We start from the raw sequence: 22486 nt of genomic DNA, 5'->3' as shown, positions 1-22486 counted from the left end.
GAGAATACCCACTTATATACTAACTCACACACTCCTTCTCAACAGGGAAAATGTACTTGTCTAAAAAGGAACATACTAGTTCATTATTTGTGTTAATAATGGAAACAGTAGAACATGTCTGAGAGTATCTTTTCAAGAGTTGCACTAGGGATGGAAATCCGATTTAAGCTTTAGAATCTCAATCATCTGAACTGACACTGTACTGCAAAGCAAAAGCAAAGCAAAAGCAAAGCTTTAGAATCTCAATCATCTGAACTGACACTGTACAGAAAAGCAAACAATGCTGACAGAAAATATTCTACATTCTTTCCTGTGGCTTTTACAACCTTTGAAAGGAAATTGGTGCCCACTGAAACTACCGATTTATACTAAAGGAGTATTGGTGCCTTGTGTCTGCTCCCCTGTTGAAAAAGTTCTCAGTAAATGTTTTGACTCCCTCACAGCACTGATGGGACTTTCTCTCTAGTATGTTTTTTCCTATGTCTGAAAAGATTCGAGCTCTGACTAAAGGCTTTCCCACATTCATGACATTTGAAGGGTTTCTCCCCAGTGTGGGTTCTTCGATGTTGAATCAGGATTGCACTTCGGCTGAAAGCCTTTGCACACACGTCACATGTATAAGGTTTCTCTCCACTGTGGATCCTCTGATGTAGATTAAGGGCTGAGCTCTGAGTAAAGACTTTCCCACATTCATTACACTTGTGTTTTTTTCGATTACGGTTTCCCTGTCTTCTTTCAAACTTTCTATCTTGTTCACAGGTTCCTCTAAATGTGAAACTCTGGGAAGCATTCATTTGAAGAGTGTTAGAAACTTTGTGATGCAGTTCTTTGCCTGAAGAAGTCTTTCGCCTTGAAGCTGATTTCACATTTATAGTTCCGGTGTCTCTATCATTTTGTCTTAAGGTGTGATGCTCCTTCGATGCCCACTGCAGTTGCTTTTTTGTGGGCTTAAGCTGGCTATGTGGTGTCTCCTGAGTGATTTCACAAGTTGATAGCTTCTTTGCAAGCATGTCCTCATTTCGTCCAAAAGAGACCTGTTCAGCCGCCCTGTCATGCTCTTTCTCCAGCTCCTCCAGCATCACCACGGCTTCCTCTCCACTCTCTGGTCGGTTCTCTTCAAACCAGGCCTGCAGCTCCTCAGGCAACATGGCCAGGAACTGCTCCAGCACCAGCAGCTCCAGGATCTGCTCCTTGCTATGCACCTCTGGCCTCAGCCACTGACAGCACAGCTCGCGGAGCTGGCTCAGAGCCTCCCGGGCCCCAGATGACTCTTGGTAGTCAAACTGCCTGAACCGCTAGCGGTAGGTCTCTGAGCTGTAGTAGCTGCTCCAGTGGCGGCTGGAGACCATATTAGAGGCCTGCCCTCCCTCTTCCACCTTCATTACCAGAATGCAGTCAGGGTCCCCTGAAGTTTGTGGAAGGAGTTTTGATGTCTCTCTCAATTTTGCAGACATTTGGACTAGGAATAGCTCAGAACTGCTAGGCTTTAATCTTCAAGAAGGTGAAACTCTCCTTATGGACACTCCTCCTCTGCTGAGCCTGCTCCCGACGGTCCCGGGACACCTTCCTCCACCACACGGCGCCTCTCCCGGACAGGAACCCGACTCCGCGAGACCACATGAGGAGAATGTATGGCATTCTTTTAGCACTGATATCTGACCATTTATAATCATGCATCAGTCAGTCCTGGTAACTTTGGAAGTAGTTGTTTCTACTTAGTTTTTTTGTTGTTGTTGTTGTTAAGTAATAACTATCTTGGGGGAGATACTTTGAGACTACCCCATAAAGATTTAAATTGGCTTTATATGAAACCTATATGTTGAATCAGAAAGTGTTTTATTTTACTTAGTTTTACTAGTTAGGAGCATGGTCTATTTTTCTATTTACCTGTTTTTCTTTAGAAAAACAAATAAGATGATTTTGTTCCATGCTTACAATGGAACAAAGTGGAATTTAAAACCAAGTAGAGTATAGAGGACAGGCTCTACTTGGTTTTAAATTCCACTTTGTTCCATTGTAAACACGGAACAAAATCATCGTATTTGTTTTTCTAAAAAGGCAGACTTTTTTTCAGCACAGTAAAAAATGTAGATTCAAGCATGGGAATTTTATTCAAGAAATACTGATGAATATTCATGCATGGACTGAAGAATATAAAATATGAAATATCAACTTCCCTAAAAGTCATGGGATAAAAATTTTTGTGGAAGGCAATTATATTACTCAAAAAAAATACCTATAAAAACCCCAACACCACAAAAGCAAATGATATATTTAATGTCATTGGTAAATTAGGATTCTTTTAGATAAACATAAAGAAGGAAATGGCATGCTACTTTGAATTGTTATCAGTTATGATGTATTTATAAAGTGATAGTGAGAGTAAGAAAAAAGTAGAAATATTAAAACATATTCTAAAATATCCTTCTCTACTTTGTTTTCCTCCATAGTATTTATATCCTTATACTTTATTATTGCTAAGATCATTTACACTTCTTTGTTTATTTTTCTCTCTTCTCACTATAAAACAGGTCTCCTATTATAATTTTGTTGTTTTGTTCACTGCTGTATCCCCAACAATTTTTTTAATAGCTGGCACATAGTAGGTGATAAATATCGGCAGAATGAATGAACTGGTATGTGGCAGTATGTGCGAGAGATACCAAGTCACTCTCCTTGAGTATCAAGAGAGAATCCTTTTAAAGTCAAGGCAAAAAGACAAAGTTAACTACGAAAGGGGATAAAATTAACCTGGATTCAAATTCAAAGGAACTTTCAATGTTGGAAGGCAATGGAGAGATGCCTTTGGAAAGAAAAATGAGTTCAGACTGTGGTAAAGATAAGTAGCTTATATATAAGAGTAACTCTCCTAAAAATAATTATTAAAAAATAATTTATAAACCAAGTTGAAGGCACTTTTAGAATGTCCAAAGGCAGGCAGCAATCATGGAATATTTCAACTTTTGAAAGAATAAATGGCCACTGAGTCAGATCCACACTTATTTGACTTTTCCCCAAAGGTAATTCCCACTTCATATAGCGTAGGGGAGCTATAATTCAAGCAGAAATCTGCTGTTTTATCAGGTTGAGGTGTCAGAGAACAGAGTTTGGGCTACCAGAGGAGCTATAAATAGAAGGGGGAAATCCTGAGAAGGAAAGCACCAGAGGGAAAGAGTTACCAACTCAGCATACACACTTTCCTCAAATCCTTGGTTGATCTTTGAATGAATGCACAAGGAAGATTCCAAGAATTCTAGTGGAAAACAACAGCTGGAAATGTGAAAAAGCTGAGCAGATATCTTAGCTCCTGTCAACAGGAGAAGAGATAGAATATATCATCTGAGTCTGAATTTCTACCCATTGATGAAGGAATCCGCTTTGCCTTTTGTGCCTACCACTGTAAGCACAGCTCCTCTATCCAAGAGCTAGATCCTTTGTCTTGGTCATTTGTGAATTCAGACCAGGGTGAAGCCTTCAGATCTAATCCGAATTCAGCAAAGCAATCTCAACAGGAGCAATCTCATGATGCTAGTCTTAGACACCTGAAGGGTTGGATTTGTCTCATCCTAAGATGTCCCCTTTGCATTTTAATATGGGTACTCTACTGAGCCACTTCTTTTGTGATCTTGCTATTTGGCCTACTGTATGACTGGCACTTGAGTTCTAAAATTAACAGAGGTAGAGCCAGTTAAGAACTCAGCGGTTATTTAGGCATTATGAATGACTGGTGCCAATTTTTCTAACAGAGAGTACCAAGTTATTATGTGAATCATTTTTTTTACTTCTAAAAACCAATTGGGGGCTTCCCTGGTGGCGCAGTGGTTGAGAGTCCACCTGCCGATGCAGGGGACGCAGGTTCGTGCCCCAGTCTGGGAAGATCCCACATGCCGCTGAGCAGCTGGGCCCGTGAGCCATGGCCGCTGAGCCTGCGCGTCCGGAGCCTGTGCTCTGTAATGGGAGAGGCCACAACAGTGAGAGGCCTGTGTACCGCAAAAACAAAACAAAAAAAAAAAAACAATTGGTTGACATAGTTCAAGCCTGAACCCTAATGGTTGCAGCTGTGAAGACCAGGAGCCATTCTTTATTAAGGTTATTTACTTCCTTTAATTTAAAGTCATTATACTTTGGTGTAAGGATCAGAGGCATAGAAAAACTGTAACATATGCTTGACTCTCTGCAATATTCTTTCATCCCTTTTTATGCATTTAAAATGTTGGGATTTTCTTATTATCTTATATAAGGATTCCCAAGTAAGAATTTATTTTTACAACAACAAATAGATAGCACAACTTCAAGATGGCACAATTCTGGTACTGTTGGTTATGGCAGACCATCTAGCTTATCTTTGGATACAATTTTGTCATTTATTATTTCTGCATCAATATATCTGATCCAAGATCATTTTTTTCTTTGCTTCAAAACTGTATTGTTTATTTTAGACAATCTATATTATCATTCTTAGAATGTTTAAAAAACAGTCATTGTATTACTACTGTAGTTATGACCAGTGGTCAGAAAATTTTTCTCTAAGAACCAAATGGCAAATATTTATGTCTTTGGGGCCCAAGAAGCAAAATTAAGCAACTGTTATTGCCAAAGAGCTAATAGTCCTTTTACACTTTACATTTTAATAGGTTAAAAAAATTCTTCATTTACAGGCCATACAAAAATAGGCAGAATATCAGATTTAGTCCATGGGCTGTATTTTCCAGCCTTCCTCTTTAGCACACCTTTATCAGGTGAGGGGGTGACGTTCACTAGAATCTTTCAACTTCTTGACCTTCATCTCCATTAGTTCCACTTGATATTTCCTTATGTATTTAAACATATACCTACTCTATGATTCAGTCATTCTCTCCTAGGTATTTACTCCAAAAAAGGAAGCAATTTATCCATGGAAGAAGACTTACACAAAAATGCTTGTCACCTTTATTTCCAGTATTGCCAAATGTCCATCAGGATAAAAGATTTAAAAAGCATTGTAATATATTCACTCAATAAAATACTACTCAGCAATAAAAATGAATGAACCACTGATGTATGCAACAACATAGATGAATCTCAAAAACCATGTGTTGGGCAAAAGAAGTCAGGTACATAAGAGTGCTATATTATCTATATGAAGATCAAGAAAAGGCAAAACACATTTAGCTTAATAGAAATTGATTATGACAGGCTAATTTTGGGGGGGTAGGGACTGGTTGTATAGGAGGCATGAGTAAATTTTATGGAATTAAAGAAATGGTCTATGTCTTTACGGGAGTGTAGGCTACATGGGTATAATCATATATCAAAACATTTAATTGTTGTCTAAATCTGTGCACTTCACCATATGTAAAGTTTACTTCAATAAAACCACAAAAAGGCATTTAAAAATATAAACAGATATCCCTCCTTAATATAAACAAATACAATATTTACTTAAATATATACTTGACAAAATATTACCATATCAAATTCAACAATACATGAAAGGGATTATAAACCCAAATTGTGTTTATTCCAGGAACGCAAGTTTGACTTACCCTTTGAAAATCAAAAATTTAATTCACAAAATTAATAGGAAAAGGATAAATCTCATATGATAATTTTAATGGATGCATAAAAATGTTTAGCAATACATGATAAAGAATAGTAGAGAGTATTCTCAATCTGATAAATTGCCTCTAACAAAAAACCTAAAGCTAATATTAAACTTACTCATGAAAGACTGAATTATTCACCTCCCCACACTAGGATCAAGAAAAAGACAATAATTCCTACTTCTACAACTTCTAGTCAATATTGTATTGGAGGTTTTAGCCATTGTTAGTAAGTCAAGAAAAACAAATAAAGCACATAAAAATCAGGAAGAAAAAAACTAAAGCTCAACAAACTTACTAAATTATTATACAGTAAAATAGACACATTTGTGTATAGTTCTATAAATATTAACACAAAAGTCAACTTTGAGTCCTACTTGCAATGAATCAATCAAGTCAACCCTTACCTCTCATACCACTCTCCTGACCCAAGGGTTAGACACTATGCTCTACTCTTTGATCAACTTATATCATTTCAGTACTTAATATCTGAGATTATAGCTGCTAATATCACTGTCAACAATGCTGAAGAATGATTAGTATAAAAAATGGGCAAGGGAGGGCAAGAATGACACTGAAAGCCTCAGAAAATTATATTACATATCCTGCATGCAGGAGACAATTGTTCTACTTTTTGGTTAATTCATATCCTATAGGATATATTGGTTATGTGAAACACATCTGCTTGAATGATCAACACAATTGCATAGAAAATTTCATATTCTATTTAGGTAATACCTTAAATGCCAATAGTAAGTGAAATGCATTTACTGATTAATCTATGTAGGAGACACCTGCCTTTGGAAAAACAATATCTTTTACTTATGAGCTGAATTATCAAACAGTTCTCAGATTACAGGGTCAGTTGGTTGCTGGTTGCCCTGGGAGCAACTCCATCTAATTAACTTCTTTGCTATTCTCATTTCATAGTGAAGGAATAAAATTGTGGGTTTGAAATTGCCTTCAGCTTTTGATGATATGCCCCTTAATATTCTTCTTGTTTTATGTACACTTGGATTACATTCATCCCTTTGATGTTTGTGGGGTGCCCATTCCCATGTCCAAGTATTTTTTATAAAATAGGATTGAGCTACTATGAGATACATCATTTAGTAGAACTCGATATTAGACTAAGCAAGAGACTTCAGCCTATGGCTATGAGACATGGTCAGGAGCTGGCAGCCAACAGATGAAAGCACAAAGTAAAGAAAACCTTGCCTCCAACCCAAGTTTTCCGCCTCAGAATTTATTGTTGGAAAACAACTTACCCCTCTCCTGGTTTATGAGAGACTGGGATGCAAGCCTTAAAGCTCTGGCCATGACATAATGGAAATCTTGCTTCCAGTCCTATTTTGGCACTCAGGATTTATGAATGGAGAAGATCAGACCTTCCTCCAGCATCATAGAAATAATAAGGTCTGATTCTATAGATAGCAACTGTATGGCACAGGGGACGAGCAGCCTCTGTTTCTGATCCACCACTTCCACACTTCACCAGGATTGCTCATCTTACCTATTTAATTGGTACTTGTTTCCATGGAGCTTCTAGGGGTCTAGTACCTTTCTGAGAGGGAAGCCTGTAGATAACGGTCCTCAAAGTACAGACCCTGTACCAGCTGCATAAGCATCACCTGGGAAATTGTTAGGAGTTCAAATCTAATGTATACTGAGAATTTCCTTGATTTTAGTATTATGTGCAGTTCCCCAAACACACTTAGCCACAGAAACTTTCCTTTTTTACACAGGCATCTCTTCAGGCTTATGTTCTATGAAATACTCTCAATAAAACAGAGCTTTAGAGAATGCTGTTTGAACTGGGATGCAGTTCAAAATTATACCTAATGATATTTCCTTTCCTTTAGCCAAACAAAAAGGCGTACAATTGAAAAGCACATGAAGAAATAAGGCCATTACTTTTAAAAATAAATACATTCAATGTTCATTGCAGCTCTATTTACAATAGCCAGCACATGGAAGCAACCTAAGTGTCCATCGACAGATGAATGGATAAAGACAATGTGGCACATATATACAATGGAATATTACTCAGCCATATAAAGAAATGAAATTGAGTTATTTGTAGTGAGGTGGATGGACCTAGAGTTTGTCATACAGAGTGAAGTAAGTCAGAAAGAGCAAAACAAATACTGTACGCTAAAACATATATATGGAATCTAAAAAAACAAAACAAAACAAAACATGGTTCTGAAGAACCTAGGGGCAGGACAGGAATAAAGACACAGATGTAGAGAATGGACTTGAGGACACGGGGAGGGGGAAGGGTAAGATGGGATGAAGTGAGAGAGTGGCATGGACATATATACACTACCACATGTAAAACAGATAGCTATTGGGAAGCAGCCGCATAGCACAGGGAGATCAGCTCCGTGCTTTGTGACCACCTAGAGGGCTGGGATAGGGACGGTGGGAGGGAGACACAAGAGGGAGGAGATATGGGGATATATGTATACGTATAGCTGATTCACTTTGCTATACATCAGAAACTAACACAACATTGTAAAGCAATTATACTCCAATAAAGATGTTAAAAAATAAATAAAAACATTTATATTAAATGGATGAATTAATTCTTTGAAGTAAATAATGTTGAAATCTAGTTTTTCAAAAAAATTTATCTTGTGGTTAAATAATTTAAAATTTCTAACATGTGCCAACATATGCTGACTTGTCCCCTTTTATTATATTCCTCATTTTGTAAAATACTTGGCAAATATGGCTATGATCAAGACAAATTAGATTTTCAATTAAAGAAGTAAGGATAGAACAGTTAACTGAAATCCCCAGTTAATCCAAAGCTTTATTTTAACCAATAGATTCAGCTAAGCATATGGCTGCATTATATTCATGGCTAAATCATTAGGAATCTAGAAAATGAAAAGCAGATTTACTGTTACTGTGCATGTTCCCACAGTTTCAATGCCTATGAGACCCAATCTGCTGGAGTTTGTCAGTGTTCCAGGTTTTAAATAAGATGTCTGCATACTTGCTCTAAATGGTATTCCAGGAAGCTCTTAAATTGATTTTAACTGCTATGTCACTTAATTTGAGCTGAGAACTCAATGAGTTCCTGTCCAAAATCAGTTCTGAAACTAATGTGTCTTTGTACCGTCACTGGTGGCCCCTTTTCCATATTTCATGAGCTATGAAGATTCACAGTTCTACCTCCATGTGAAGCTGGTTTACCGCTTGAATAATTAGGACCAAATGGAGATGGTAATTCAAATGAGAAATGTGCTTACATGTTAGTCATCTATCCAGGGGGAAAAAAATGAAGACAATTGATCATTTCACTTTTCAAGTAGAAAAGTTGGCAACTAATAATCATCATCATCACAACTTCCAGTTATTAATTGCTTAAGTATTCCAAAAATCATGCTCAGCAGGTTAAATTAATTATTAATTAATTTAGAGTAAGCTCCCTTTCTCGGAATTAATCTGTTGATATATTTCCACATATGTTAAACAATATACTTAATAGCAAAAGATTGGAAAAACCTAAATGATCACCAATAGAACCTTGTTTAAATAAAAATTATCATATGTTTACAATGGAATCCCATTGTGGAAACAGATCACTGTATGCTCATGCTTGATTAGAAATTTTAACTGAGCCCCCAAGCTTCAAACCTCAGCCTTGTGCCAAAGACCTTAAAGGAATACAAAATTATCAATACAAGGGTTTCAGGAGTGTTTCTCAGACATTTTCCATGACGGCACAAAACACGTAGAAATTAAAACAGAAGAACTTTTAGAAGTATTGACTTCAGTGAGTAGGTACTGTTTTAGGGATTGTGGGACATGCTTTAATTAGAAGAGCACTTGTTTGAAGAAGCCCTGCCTTCTGGTCTCAGTGCTGCCATGATTTTGGACAAGTCCCTGAATTTCTTTGAGTGACATGGTCCTCATTGGAAAAATCATGCAGCTAGGTCAGATAATCAAAAATTGTATAACTTCTCGTATCATTGCACTTAAATTGTTCTCATTAACATCTTTGGGAGATCATGGCTTCAGCAAGCTGAGAAAGATTCACAAAGAATTCCTTCAGAATCATATACTATACAGCAGTATGTTCTCACTCCCAAATCCTTTGAGTGTTGGGGAGGTTCCGTATTTATTAGGGAGACTGTACTGCACATAGTGGGTCATTACAATGCATAGGCCCAATAGCCAATCCTAAGTATTCTTAAATATCAAGCTTAGCTAGACGTATCAACTTATAACAGGAAGGACAGGAGATGTAGTAAAGAAGAATAGATTTTAAAAAGATTTTTGGCCTAAGAAAAGACTTTAGGCTGGCTCAAGCTCCTTCTTTATTCTTTTTATGTAATACTGTGTCTGTCTTTTGAAAATGCGGTTATAAAACTGAGTCAAGTGTGGTGGGTAACTGATAAATATTAGATAAATAAGTGTTAATCCAATGGGTGGCGATTATATTTTAAATTTTAAAATGCCAAATAACTGGTGAAATTAACACAAGTGCCAGAAATTTATATACAATCTCCCACGTAACCGTTAAGGCATCTGACCTTATGACATCACATGGAGAAGAGGCTCCAGGCAGAGGTGGGAAGATTTGTAATGACCACTGGTGATTTAAACAGTGTTGATTAGATCACATTCCTGGCAGATTAGTTATTCTCTTCTGGAAATCTTTGAAAGCAGCATTTCTAACTCAGGATTTATTAGAAGTATAATAAAAAAAAAAAGAAACACTTTGGATTAGGAGCTCTTCCTGAGTAATAGCAACAAAGGCATTAAATTATTTATATAAATGTTTTAAGAGATTCTTTAATAAGAACTACAAGCCTCATGCAGTTATGACGTTACTACTTTCAAATAAGCTCATTCACTTGAAATGAAAGAGCAACAATAAAAAATATCATTCTCTTGCAATGCTACCTAATACCTATACAAAAGCTACCAGAAAAATAACTAGTGGGCATAAGCAAACTTTTCAGAAGACTCCAGGTATGAAACCTATATTAAATTATCTTTTTTGTTTCTTTATGGTTTCATGAGTACACCACCTTTCTTCCCAGTAGCTCAACCCCATTTCATTGATTAATTCATCTGCCTACCATGATCACTTTTACTGAACTCAGAGATGGAGCTAAGTACCTATATACACACTGAATGAACTAGGAGATACAGGTAGGGCTGGTGAATGGTCTCATTAAACTACACATTACAGATGTGCTCCTAGAGGGTCTAAGGAGATATCAGTCTATATTCACTGATAGTCTGTTACACTGGTAGATACTAGGATTAGCCAATAAAAATTGGAGATTTAGACAAAAAATATTCAGGGTACGTGGTTAAATTTTAATTTCAGATTAACAAGGAATAATGTTTCGGAATAGGTGTTCTACATATTGCATGGAACATACTTATACTAAAACAATTTTTGTTGTTTATCTGAAATCCAAAGTTAACTAAGTGTCTTGTATTTTACCTGGTAACGCCCGCAGTGGTCCCTAACGAAACGCATCTCCTCAAATCCCTGCACTTGTATAACCCTCATCCCTTACATCTGGGCTGGGCCTGTGGCTTGCTAAAACTAAAAGAGTATAGTAGAAGTGATAATTGCCAGTTTCAGGCCTAAGCCTTGAAGAGACCTGGAAGCTTCTGCTTTTGTGGTTTGTGGGTACTAAGCCATCATAAGAACTCCGCCCACCCTGATGAGTCTGCATAGAAGTCAGCTCAGCTGACACCAAGAACGGAGACCCCTAGATATATGACCCCAGTTGAAATGCTGCAGTCAGCCCTAAAGCACCTGAGCCATCTTAGTGGAGGCACCAGATATGTGAGCTAAGAAGCCATTTTGGGTTTTTAGGGCCTGGTAGACATTGTGTGGAGCAAAGACTTATCAAGCCTGCAGTGGCCTGCTTGATTCCTGACCCAGAATCATGAGAAATAAAAAAAAAATACTGCTGTTTTAAGTGCTAAGTTTTGCATTAGCTGTCATGTAGCAATAGATGACCAAGACAGGCAAGTCCCAGCCCTGACTCTGCTAGCTCCTCCAAGGAAGCTGTCTGACCTCTCCAGACCTTTTGAAAGTAAGAGGAGAATATTTGCCTACTTCATAGGCATAGGAAGAGAGTGAATAAATTCCCTTGTCTAATGTGTTTGAGAATACTAAAAGCTGTAAAAAAGTTAAACAGATATATGTAAAGGTTTTGTAAAATCAAGGTAAAAATTTAAAGGGAGCAAATTCAATGTTAAAGGAGTAAGTCTGAACATCAAAGGTGGAATACTCAGAGGAATTTTTCTTTTTTTAAACTTATTCCTTTCTATTGCTTTTTTCTTTTTTTTGATTAGCTTCCCAGAGCTTAAATTTGAATGTGACTGCAGTGGATTCTATTATTTTAACTTTGCTACCAATAATTTCTGAGAGGAGAGTTTAACTTTTGTCTCAAACACAAGAGTGAAAACTATAGAAGCAATAAGTCACACAGCACTTTTTCCCATCAGGAAGAGGGAAATAATTCTCCATAGATGTTCCAAAAGAAACAAAGTCGTACATTGTAATCTTGATGAAAAGTTGTACAGATTAGCCTGAAAATTGATTTTTATATAAAACCACACTTAAGCTAGATAAACCTAAAGATATCCATAATATCAATTAGGATGATATTTGGCTGCAACTAACCTAAGAAAATTCCTGAGGTGCACAGAGGGAGTAGTGTGGCAGCTCCCACAAAGTGTCACTCCTATCTGACTTCTCACACAGTTTACATGTGTTACCCCATGATCGATAAAACCTGCTTAAGCTCTAGTCATCACATCCACAATCCAGGCAGGAGGAAGAAGGAAGGGACAGAGAAGGGCATGCCCCCTCCTTTTAAGAAAACTTCCTAGAATTTTCACAAGAAAACTTTTGCTTAATTTCTTTCGGCCAGAACTTAATCACATGGTCATGAGGTTGGGAAAAGTAGTCTATTCTGAATGGCCAGATTCCCATTTTAAGTGGAAAAATGGAGATGGCTATTTCAAAGGAAGACTATCTAAGGATGACTGTTCCTATTTTTTTTCCTACACTGTTTTAAAAATTAAGTTATAGTTGATGTAGAATGTAGTGATTCACAATTTTAAAAGGTTATATTCATTTATAGTTGATATAAAATACTGGCTATATTCCCTGTGTTGTACAATAGATCCTTGTAGCATATTCTATACATAAAAATTTGTACCTCTTAATCCCCTACCCCTATATATTGCCCCCCCTTCCCTCTCCCCACTAGTAACCACTAGTTTGTTCTCTATATCTGTGAGTCTGCTTCCTTTTGCTATGTTCACTAGTTTGTTGTATTTTTTAGATTCCACCTAAAAGTGGTATCACATAGTATTTGTCTTTTTTTGACTCATTTTACTTAGCATAATACCCTCCAAATCCATCCATGTTGCTGCAAATGGCAATATTTCATTCTTTTTTATGGCTGAGTAGTATTCCATTGTGTGTGTGTGTGTGTGTGTGTGTGTGTGTGTGTGTGTGTGTATTTTTGTATCACATCTTCTTTACCCAATCATCTGTTGATGGACACTTAGGGTGACACTTCCATATCTTGGCAGTTGTAAATAATGCTGCTATGAACACTGGGGTGCATGTATCTTTTCAAATTAGTGTTTTTTTTTTTTTTTTTTGGAAATATACCCAGGATTGGAATTGCTGAGTCATATGGTAGTTCTATTTTCAGTTTTTTGCCACAGTGGCTGTACCAATTTACATTCCCACCAACAGTATATGAGGATCCCTTTTCTCCAGATCCGTGTCAGCATTTGGTATTGGTGTTCTTTTTGATGACAGACATTTTGATGGGTGTGAGGTGATATCTCACTGTGGATTTGATTGGCATTTCCCTGATGGTTAGCGATATTGAGCATCTTTTCATGTGCCTGTTGGCCATATGCATTTCCTCTTTGGAAAAATGTCTATTCGGTTCTTCTGCCCATTTTTTAATCGGGTTTTTTTTGATATTGAGTTGTATGAGCTTTTTGAATATGTTGGATATTAACTCCTTATCAGTTTTACCACTTGTAAATATTGTCTCCCATTCAGTATGGAGTTTTCTCATTTTGTTAATGGTTTCCTTTTCTGTGCAAAGCTTTTAAGTTTAATTAGGGACAGATATTTGTTAATAACTGACTCTGCATATATGCTAAAATTCTGTATATGTGTGCTTTCACCTAAAATTCTTAAGGAATTACTGAGTACCTATTGCAGTGCAGGGAACTCTGTTAAGCACTGTGAGGGATATAAAGATGAATAAGCTAGTTTTGACATCAAGAAGTGTACATCTATTTAAGAATTCTATAAAATATATGATTGAAGAATCCTAATACAATATTTGATTAATAAAAGAAGTCCCAACAAAATGTTGAGATACTACAAGGTAAGGAAAGATGACAAATGGTAGAGATACTAAGCAAAATGGCATGGGAAAAATCTACTCCCACCAAAAAAGAATTAGTGAGAATGTATGTTTGTGCTGATTTCCCTTCCAATCCTTTATGCCTCAGGTATGCTGATACCATTACAAAAACTGGCAAAACAATTTAAAAATAAAATCTTTATTCTCAGCCTCTTTACTCCTTCCATTTCCTTGCCTTGTTCAAACCTGGCTCTTCCTCCACCCTAGGAACCTCTCAGAGCCCACTCATTTCCTACAGAGCCCAGATGTTGTATCAAGGCTTCTGGTTCCCATTCCTTTTTTTTTTTTACATCTTTACCAGAGTATTATTGCTTTACAATGGTGTGTTAGTTTCTGCTTTATAACAAAGTGAATCAGTCATACATATACATATGTTCCCATATCTCTTCCCTCTTGCATCTCCCTCCCTCCCACCCTCCCTATCTCACCTCTCTAGGTGGTCACATAGCGCCGAGCTGATCTCCCTGTGCTATGCGGCTGCTTCCCACTAGCTATCTATTTTACGTTTGGTAGTATATATATGGCCATGTCACTCCCCCACTTTGTCAAAGCTTACCCTTCCCACTCCCCATATCCTCAAGTCCATTCTCTAGTAGTTCTGTATCTTTATTCCTGTCTTACCCCTAGGTTCTTCACGTCATTTTCTTTTTTTTTCTTAGATTCCATATATATGTGTTAACATATGGTATTTGCCTTTCTCTTTCTGACTTACTTCACTCTGTATGACAGACGCTAGGTCCATCCACCTCACTACAAATAACTCAATTTTATTTCTCTTTATGGCTGAGTAATAGTCCATTGTATATATGTGCCACATCTTCTTTATCCATTCATCCGATGATGGACACTTAGACTGCTTCCATCTCCTGGCTACTGTAAATAGAGCTGCAATGACCATTTTGGTACATGACTCTTTTTGAATTATGGTTTTCTCAGGGTATATGCCCAGTAGTGGGATTGCTGGGTCATATGGTAGTTCTATTTGTAGTTATTTAAGGAACCTCCATACTGTTCTCCATAGTGGCTGTACCAATTCACATTCCCACCAGCAGTGCAAGTGTTCCCTTTTCTCCACACCCTATCCAGCATTTATTGTTTCTAGATTTTGTGATGATAGCCATTCTGACCGGTGTGAGATGATATCTCATTGTAGTTTTGATTTGCATTTCTCTAATGATTAATGATGTTGAGCATTCTTTCATATGTTTGTTGGAAATCTGTATATCTTCTTTGGAGAAATGTCTACTTAGGTCTTCTGCCCATTTTTGGATTGTTTTTTTTGTTATTGAGCTGTTTGTAAATATTGGAGATTAATCCTTTGTCAGTTGCTTCATCTGCAAATATTTTCTCCCATTCTGAGGGTTGTCTTTTCATATTGTTTATGGTTTCCTTTGCTGTGCAAAAGCTTTTAAGCTTCATTAGGTTCCATTTGTTTATTTTTGTTTTTATTTCCATTTCTCTAGGAGGTGGGTCAAAAAGGATCTTGCTGTGATTTATGTCACAGAGTGTTCTGCCTATGTTTTCCTCTAAGAGTTTGATAGTTTCTGGCCTTACATTTAGATCTTTAATCCATTTTGAGCTTATTTTTGTGTATGGTGTTAGGGAGTGTTCTAATCTCACACTTTTATATGTAGCTGTCCAGTTTTCCCAGCACCACTTATTGAAAAGGCTGTCCTTTCTCCATTGTACATTCCTGCCTCCTTTATCAAAGATAAGGTGACCATATGTGCGTGGGTTTATCGCTGGGCTTTCTATCCTGTTCCATTGATCTGTATTTCTGTTTTTGTGCCAGTACCATACTGTCTTGATTACTGTAGCTTTCTAGTATAGTCTGAGGTCAGGGAGCCTGACTCCTCCAGCTCCGTTTTGCTTTCTCAAGATTGCTTTGGCTATTCGGGGTCTTTTGTGTTTCCATACAAATTGTGAAATTTTTTGTTCTAGTTCTGTGAAAAATGCCAGTGGTAGTTTGATAGGGATTGCATTGAATCTGTAGATTGCTTTGGATAGTAGAGTCATTTTCACAATGTTGATTCTTCCAATCCAAAGACATGGTATATCGCTCCATCTATTTCTATCATCTTTAATTACTTTCATCAGTGTCTTATAATTTTCTGCATACAAGTCTTTATCTCCTTAGGTAGGTTTATTCCTAGATATTTTATTCTTTTTGTTGCAATGGTAAATGGGAGTGTTTTCTTGATTTCACTTTCAGATTTTTCATCATTAGTGTATAGGAATGCAAGAGATTTCTGTGCATTAATTTTGTATCCTGCTACTTTACCAAATTCATTGATTAGCTCTAGTAGTTTTCTGGTAGCATCTTTAGGATTCTCTATGTATAGTAACATGTCATCTGCAAACAGTGACAGCTTTACTTCTTCTTTTCCAATTTGGATTCCTTTTATTTCCTTTTCTTCTCTGATTGCTGTGGCTAAAACTTCCAAAACTATGTTGAATAAGAGTGGTGAGAGTGGGCAACCTTGTCTTGTTCCTGATCTTAGTGGAAATGCTTTCAGTTTTCCACCATTGAGGATGATGTTGGCTGTGGGTTTGTCATATATGGCCTTTATTATGTTGAGGAAAGTTCCCTCTATGCCTACTTTCTGCAGGGTTTTTATCATAAATGGGTGCTGAATTTTGTCAAAAACTTTCTCTGCATCGATTGAGATGATCATATGGTTTTTCTCCTTCAACTTGTTAATATGGTGTATCACGTTGATTGATTTGTGTATATTGAAGAATCCTTGCATTCCTGGAATAAACCCCACTTGATCACGGTGTATGATCCTTTTAATGTGCTGTTGGATTCTGTTTGCTAGTATTTTGTTGAGGATTTTAGCATCCATATTCATCACTGATATTGGCCTGTAGTTTTCTTTCTTTGTGACATCCTTGTCTAGTTTTGGTATCAGGGTGATGGTGGCCTCGTAGAATGAGTTTGGGAGTGTTCCTCCCTCTGCTATATTTTGGAAGAGTTTGAGAAGGATAGGTGTTAGCTCGTCTCTAAATGTTTGATAGAATTCACCTGTGAAGCCATCTGGTCCTGGGCTTTTGTTTGTTGGAAGATTTTTAATCACAGTTTCAATTTCAGTGCTTGTGACTGGTCTGTTCATATTTTCTATTTCTTCCTGATTCAGTCTTGGCAGGTTGTGCATTTCTAAGAATTTGTCCATTTCTTCCAGGTTGTCCATTTTATTGGCATAGAGTTGCCTGTAGTAATCTCTCATGATCTTTTGTATTTCTGCAGTGTCAGTTGATACTTCTCCTTTTTCATTTCTAATTTTATTGATTTGAGTCCTCTCCCTCTTTTCCCTGATGATTCTTGCTATACATTTATCAATTTTGTTTATGTTCTCAAAGAACCTGCTTTTAGTTTTACTGATCTGTGCTATTGTTTTCTTTGTTTCTATTTCATTTATTTCTGCTCTGATCTTTATGATTTCTTTCCATCTCCTAGCTTTGGGTTTTGTTCTTCTTTCTGTGGTTCATTTAGGTGTAAGGTTAGGTTGTTTGAGATTTTTCTTGTTTCTTGACGTAGGACTGTATTGCTATAAACATCTCTCTTAGAACTGCTTTTGCTGCATCCCATAGGTTTTGGATCATCATGTTTTCATTGTTATTTGTCACTAGGTATTTTTTAATTTCCTCTTTGATTTCTTCAGTGATCTCTTCGTTATTTAGTAACGTACTGTTTAGCCTCCATGTGTTTGTGTTTTTTATGTTTTCTTTCCTGTAATTTATTTTTAATCTCATAGCTTTGTGGTTGGAAAAGATGCTTGATATGATTTCAATTTTCTTAAATTTACTGAGGCTTGATGTTTGACCCAAGATGTGATCTATCCTGGAAGATGTTCCAGGTGCACTTGAGAAGAAAGTGTAATCTGTTGTTTTCAGATGGAATGTCCTATATATATCAATTAAATCTATCTGGGCTATTGTGTCATTTAAAGCTTGTGTTTCCTTATTTATTTTCTGTCTGATCTGTCCATTGGAGTAAGTGAGGTGTTAAAGTCCCCCACTATTATTGTGTTATTGTTGATTTCCTCTTTTATAGCTGTTAGCAGTTGCCTTATGTATTGAGGTGCTCCTATGTTGGATGCATATATATTTATAATTGTTATATCTTCTTCTTGGATTGATCCCTTGATCATTATGTAGTGTGTTTCCTTGTCTCTTGTAACATTCTTTATTTTAAAGTCTATTTTATCTGATACTAGTATTGCTACTCCAGCTTTCTTTTGATTTCCATTTGTGTGGAATATCTTTTTCTATCACCTCACTTTCAGTCTGTGTGTATCCCGCGGTCTGAGGTGGGTCTCTTGTAGACAGCATATATATGGGTCTTGTTTTTGTATCTATTCAGTGAGCCTGTGTGTTTTGGTTGGAGCATTTAATCCATTCACATTTAAGGTAATTATCGATATGTATGTTCCTATGACCATTTTCTTAATTGTTTTGGGTTTGTTTTTGTAGGTGCTTTTCTTCTCTTGTGTTTCCTACTTAGAGAAGTTCCTTTAGCATTTGCTGTAGAGCTGGTTTGGTGGCGCTGAATTCTCTTAGCTTTTGCTTGTCTGTAAAGCTTTTGATTTCTCCATTGAATCTGAATGAGATCCATGTGGGTAATCTTCATTGTAGATTCTACCCTTTCATCACTTTAAACATATCGTGCCACTCCCTTCTGGCTTGTACAGTTTCTGCTGAGAAATCAGCTGCTAACTTTATGGGAGTTCCCTTGTATGTAATTTGTCATTTTTCCCTTGCTGCTTTTAATAATTTTTCTTTGTCTTTGATTTTTGTCACTTTGATTACTATGTGTCTCGGTGTGTTTCTCCCTAGGTTTATCCTGCCTGGGACTCTCCGTACTTCCTGGACTTCGGTGGCTATTTCCTTTCCCATGTTAGGGGAGTTTTCCACCATAATCTCTTCAAATATTTTCTCAGGTCCTTTCTCTCTCTCTTCTTCTGGGACCCCTATAACATGAATGTTGGTGTGTTTAATGTTGTCCCAGAGGTCTCTTAGGTTGTGTTCATTTCTTTTCATTCTTTTCTCTTTATTCTTTCCATGGCAGTGAATTCCACCATTCTGTCCTCCGGGTCATTTATCCATACTTCTGCCTCAGTTATTCTGCTGTTGATTCCTTCTAGTGTATTTTTCATTTCAGTTATTGTATGGTTCATGTCTGTTTGTTTGTTCTTTAATTCTTCTAGGTGTTAGTTCTTTAATTCTTCTAGCTCTTTGTTAAACATTTCTTACATCTTCTCAATCTTTGCCTCCATTCTTTTACCGAGGTCCTGGATCATCTTCAGTATCATTATTCTAATTTTTTTTCTGGAAGGTTGCCTATCTCCACTTCATTTAGTTGTTTTTCTGGAGTTTTATCTTGTTCCTTCATCTGGTGCATACTCCTCTGCCTTTTCATTTTGTCTATCTTTCTGTGAATGTGGTTTTTGTTCCACAGGCTGCAGGATTGTAGTTCTTCTTGCTTCTGTTGTCTGCCCTCTGGTGGATGAGGCTATCTAAGAGGCTTGTGCAAGCTTCCTGATGGGAGGGACTGGTGGTGGGTAGAGCTGGGTGTTGCTCTGGTGGACAGAGCTCAGTAAAACTTTAATCCACTTGTTTGTTGATGGGTGGGGCTGAGTTCCCTCCCTGTTGGTTGTTTGGCCTGAGGCAACCCAGCACTGGAGGCTACAGGCCCTTTGGTTGGGATAATGGCAGACTCCAGGAGGGCTCATGCCAAGGAGTACTTCCCAGAACTTCTGCTGCTGGTGTGGTTGTCCCCACGGTGAACCACAGGCACCCCTCAGGTCTGCTGGAGACCCTCCCACACTAGCAGTTAGGTCTGATTCAGTCTCTTATGGGGTCACTGCTCCTTCCCCATGGGTCCTGATGTGCACACTACTTTGGGTGTGCCCTCCAAGAGTGGAGTCTCTGCTTCCCCCAGTCCTGTTGAAGTCCTGCAGTCAAATCCCGCTAGCCTTCAAAGTCAGATTCTCTGGGAATTCCTCCTCCCGTTGCCAGACTCCCAAGTTGGGAAGCCTGATGTGGGGCTCAGAACCTTCACTCCAGTGGGTGGACATCTGTAGTATAATTGTTCTCCAGTTTGTGAGTCACCCACCCAGCAGTTACGGGATTTGATTTTATTGTGATTGTGCCCCTCCTACCATCTCACTGCAGCTTCTCGTTTGTCTTTGGATGTGGGGTATCTTTTCTGGTGAGTTCCAGTGTCTTCCTGTCAATGATTGTTCAGCAGTTAGTTGTGATTCCGATGCTCTTGCAGCAAGAGGCAGTGAATGCACCTCCTTCTACCCTGCCATCTTGAACCAATCTAGAAAACTATATTTTAATTATTTTGTATTTGGGTAAGGGGGTAGAGAAGCAGCAACAGTATGTTTAGAAAAGTGTTATTTTTTAAATTGAGATAGCAAGATTTAGAAACAATTTCTCTTCTACAACTATAAAACAATTCCAAAAGTATAGTCTGCGGTGCCATATAAACCACGGTCTGTCATTTTATACTTCTATCCGAAAGATAAAAATTCAAATGCAAACACCTACAGATGAATGGATTCATGTTAGATTATTTTTACTTTTGGACTGTGCCTTACTTCTACAAGAGATGAACTGAAATCTGTACTTCTTATATTTCATCACTTCATAATGGAATTTATTCCATTTACTAGAGGAATCTGCTTGAATTCCATGCTGCTCAATGATCTATCTCTCAGTAAGTATAACTCACATGTGATTCCTCAACATATATATTACTAGGCTGTGCTGAATATGGGCTTTCTCCAATGTCATTATTGATCTACTCTCCTCTCATCTACCCTCCCCCTTTATTTCCTCTCTTTCACTCTATTCCTGTCATTCATCTGTCTCTCTCTCTCTCTCTCTCTCTCACTCTCACACACACACACACACACACACACACACACACACACACTCTCTCTCTCACATGTGCACAGATACTTACATCTGGACAGACAGAATTTCCCAAGTTTCCAATTCTTGGTTTGTTAGTTTGTTATAACTTATATTCAAAAAACTTATTGATATGTGTGGGGCATTATCCGTGTATGGAACATCATAACCTGTAGTGGACATTATTGCTTTCCTACCTTCCTTCTTCTGAGAAATGATCCTGCTAACAATATGGTTCAGGAGTGTGTGGTCCCATTTTCAGACCCTGCAGCTATGGCCACAATTGATTGATCCAGGTATGGGTACCAGTTTGAAGTTAGATTAATCAGATCCTTTCCTCGGTATTTTTAAACTTGGGAACATTTAAGTGAGTTTAGTCATTCTCTGTGGAGAAGATATGAACCTGGAGTTGTTGGTGGCTGTTCCAACAATGTGAGAACAACTGAAGAAAGTAGAAGCAACCCATAAAGAGAATCAGAAATTAAAGGCTTCAGAGAGAATCACTCTGGATTCTAGGCCCTGGTACTGACTGACCTTGAGGTTAGCTGTAGCCAGCAATTCATGCAGTTTGCTTGCAAGAAGCAATACATTTTCCTATTTCTCTGATTTAGTTTAAGTTAACTTTCTGTCAATTGCAACCATAGTCCTGACTAAAAGTATATCCATAAGCCTAAAGTTGGATTTGCTCATTTGTTTTTATGTGCTTTTTATGTTTCTCGTACAGGGAAATAAGTGTTCTATTTAATTAGCTAAGAGTATTAAAATTGGGGCATACAAATCAATTAGTTTTATTCTGTGGCAAAGGAGGGAATTGTTCTCCTAGGAAACCCTTGTATCTCCTTGCTTCCTCACTCATCCCTGATATCCCCAAATTAAAGTTTGTTCCTTCAGCTTGTGTGTCTATAATGAGGAACCACTTAGAAGTAAATAGCTTAAGGAACATTTTGCCAGGTGGGATGTTTGCCTGGACTGCCCATTCTGGATACCAGAGCTTTGACAGCATTAGTAAACTGGGGCATACTCAACTGAAAAACAATGACAAAAGCAAAAAACAGAACAAAATAAGACTATCAATAACAATACCTAAGGTTTCCACAAGTTGGGATTTTGTAAAATAATGAAAAGATTCATTTAGTGGGCTTGTCCCTCTAAATCTAATAGATTTAGAATTTCATAGATTATCACACTGTAAATATAACATTATATACAAGAACAATAAAATGGACATTTAGAAGAGCTTTGATACAAATGTTTAATTCTTCTTGCCCACAAATTGGTTAAAAATTAGTCAGGTAGAATAAGGACATATTCATAGATGACTCAGTCCAAAGATTCATCTCTTTTTCTCCCCATCTTGGTGTGCCCCTTGGGTTCCGACCCGTCCTGGTCTTTAATAGAATGTTTGCATGTTAAAAATTATAGGGTAACATCATTCTCGGCTGGTCCTATACCTCCACCCTAAATACAGAGAAATTATTAAATGATGGCTGAGGAGGCCATGGTCCACTAATGCTGCTCCTTTATTCAATGGAA

General features: G+C 37.4%; 1 pseudogene across 1 annotated transcript; it reads right to left on the bottom strand.

The window, feature by feature from the left end:
* Window positions 1-437: 437 nt before the first annotated feature.
* LOC309966204 (zinc finger protein 396-like) lies at window positions 438-1515 on the bottom strand (annotated as a pseudogene). Its single transcript has one exon. The product of its transcript is annotated as a zinc finger protein 396-like (transcript).
* Between the last annotated feature and the right edge of the window lie 20971 nt (window positions 1516-22486).

This window comes from Leucopleurus acutus, assembly GCF_964270905.1.
Source record: "Leucopleurus acutus genome assembly, chromosome: 9".
In the NCBI taxonomy this organism is placed as follows: domain Eukaryota; kingdom Metazoa; phylum Chordata; class Mammalia; order Artiodactyla; family Delphinidae; genus Leucopleurus; species Leucopleurus acutus.
The sequence above is the reverse complement of the archived record's forward strand: the minus strand, read 5'-3'. Positions and strand labels throughout refer to the sequence as shown.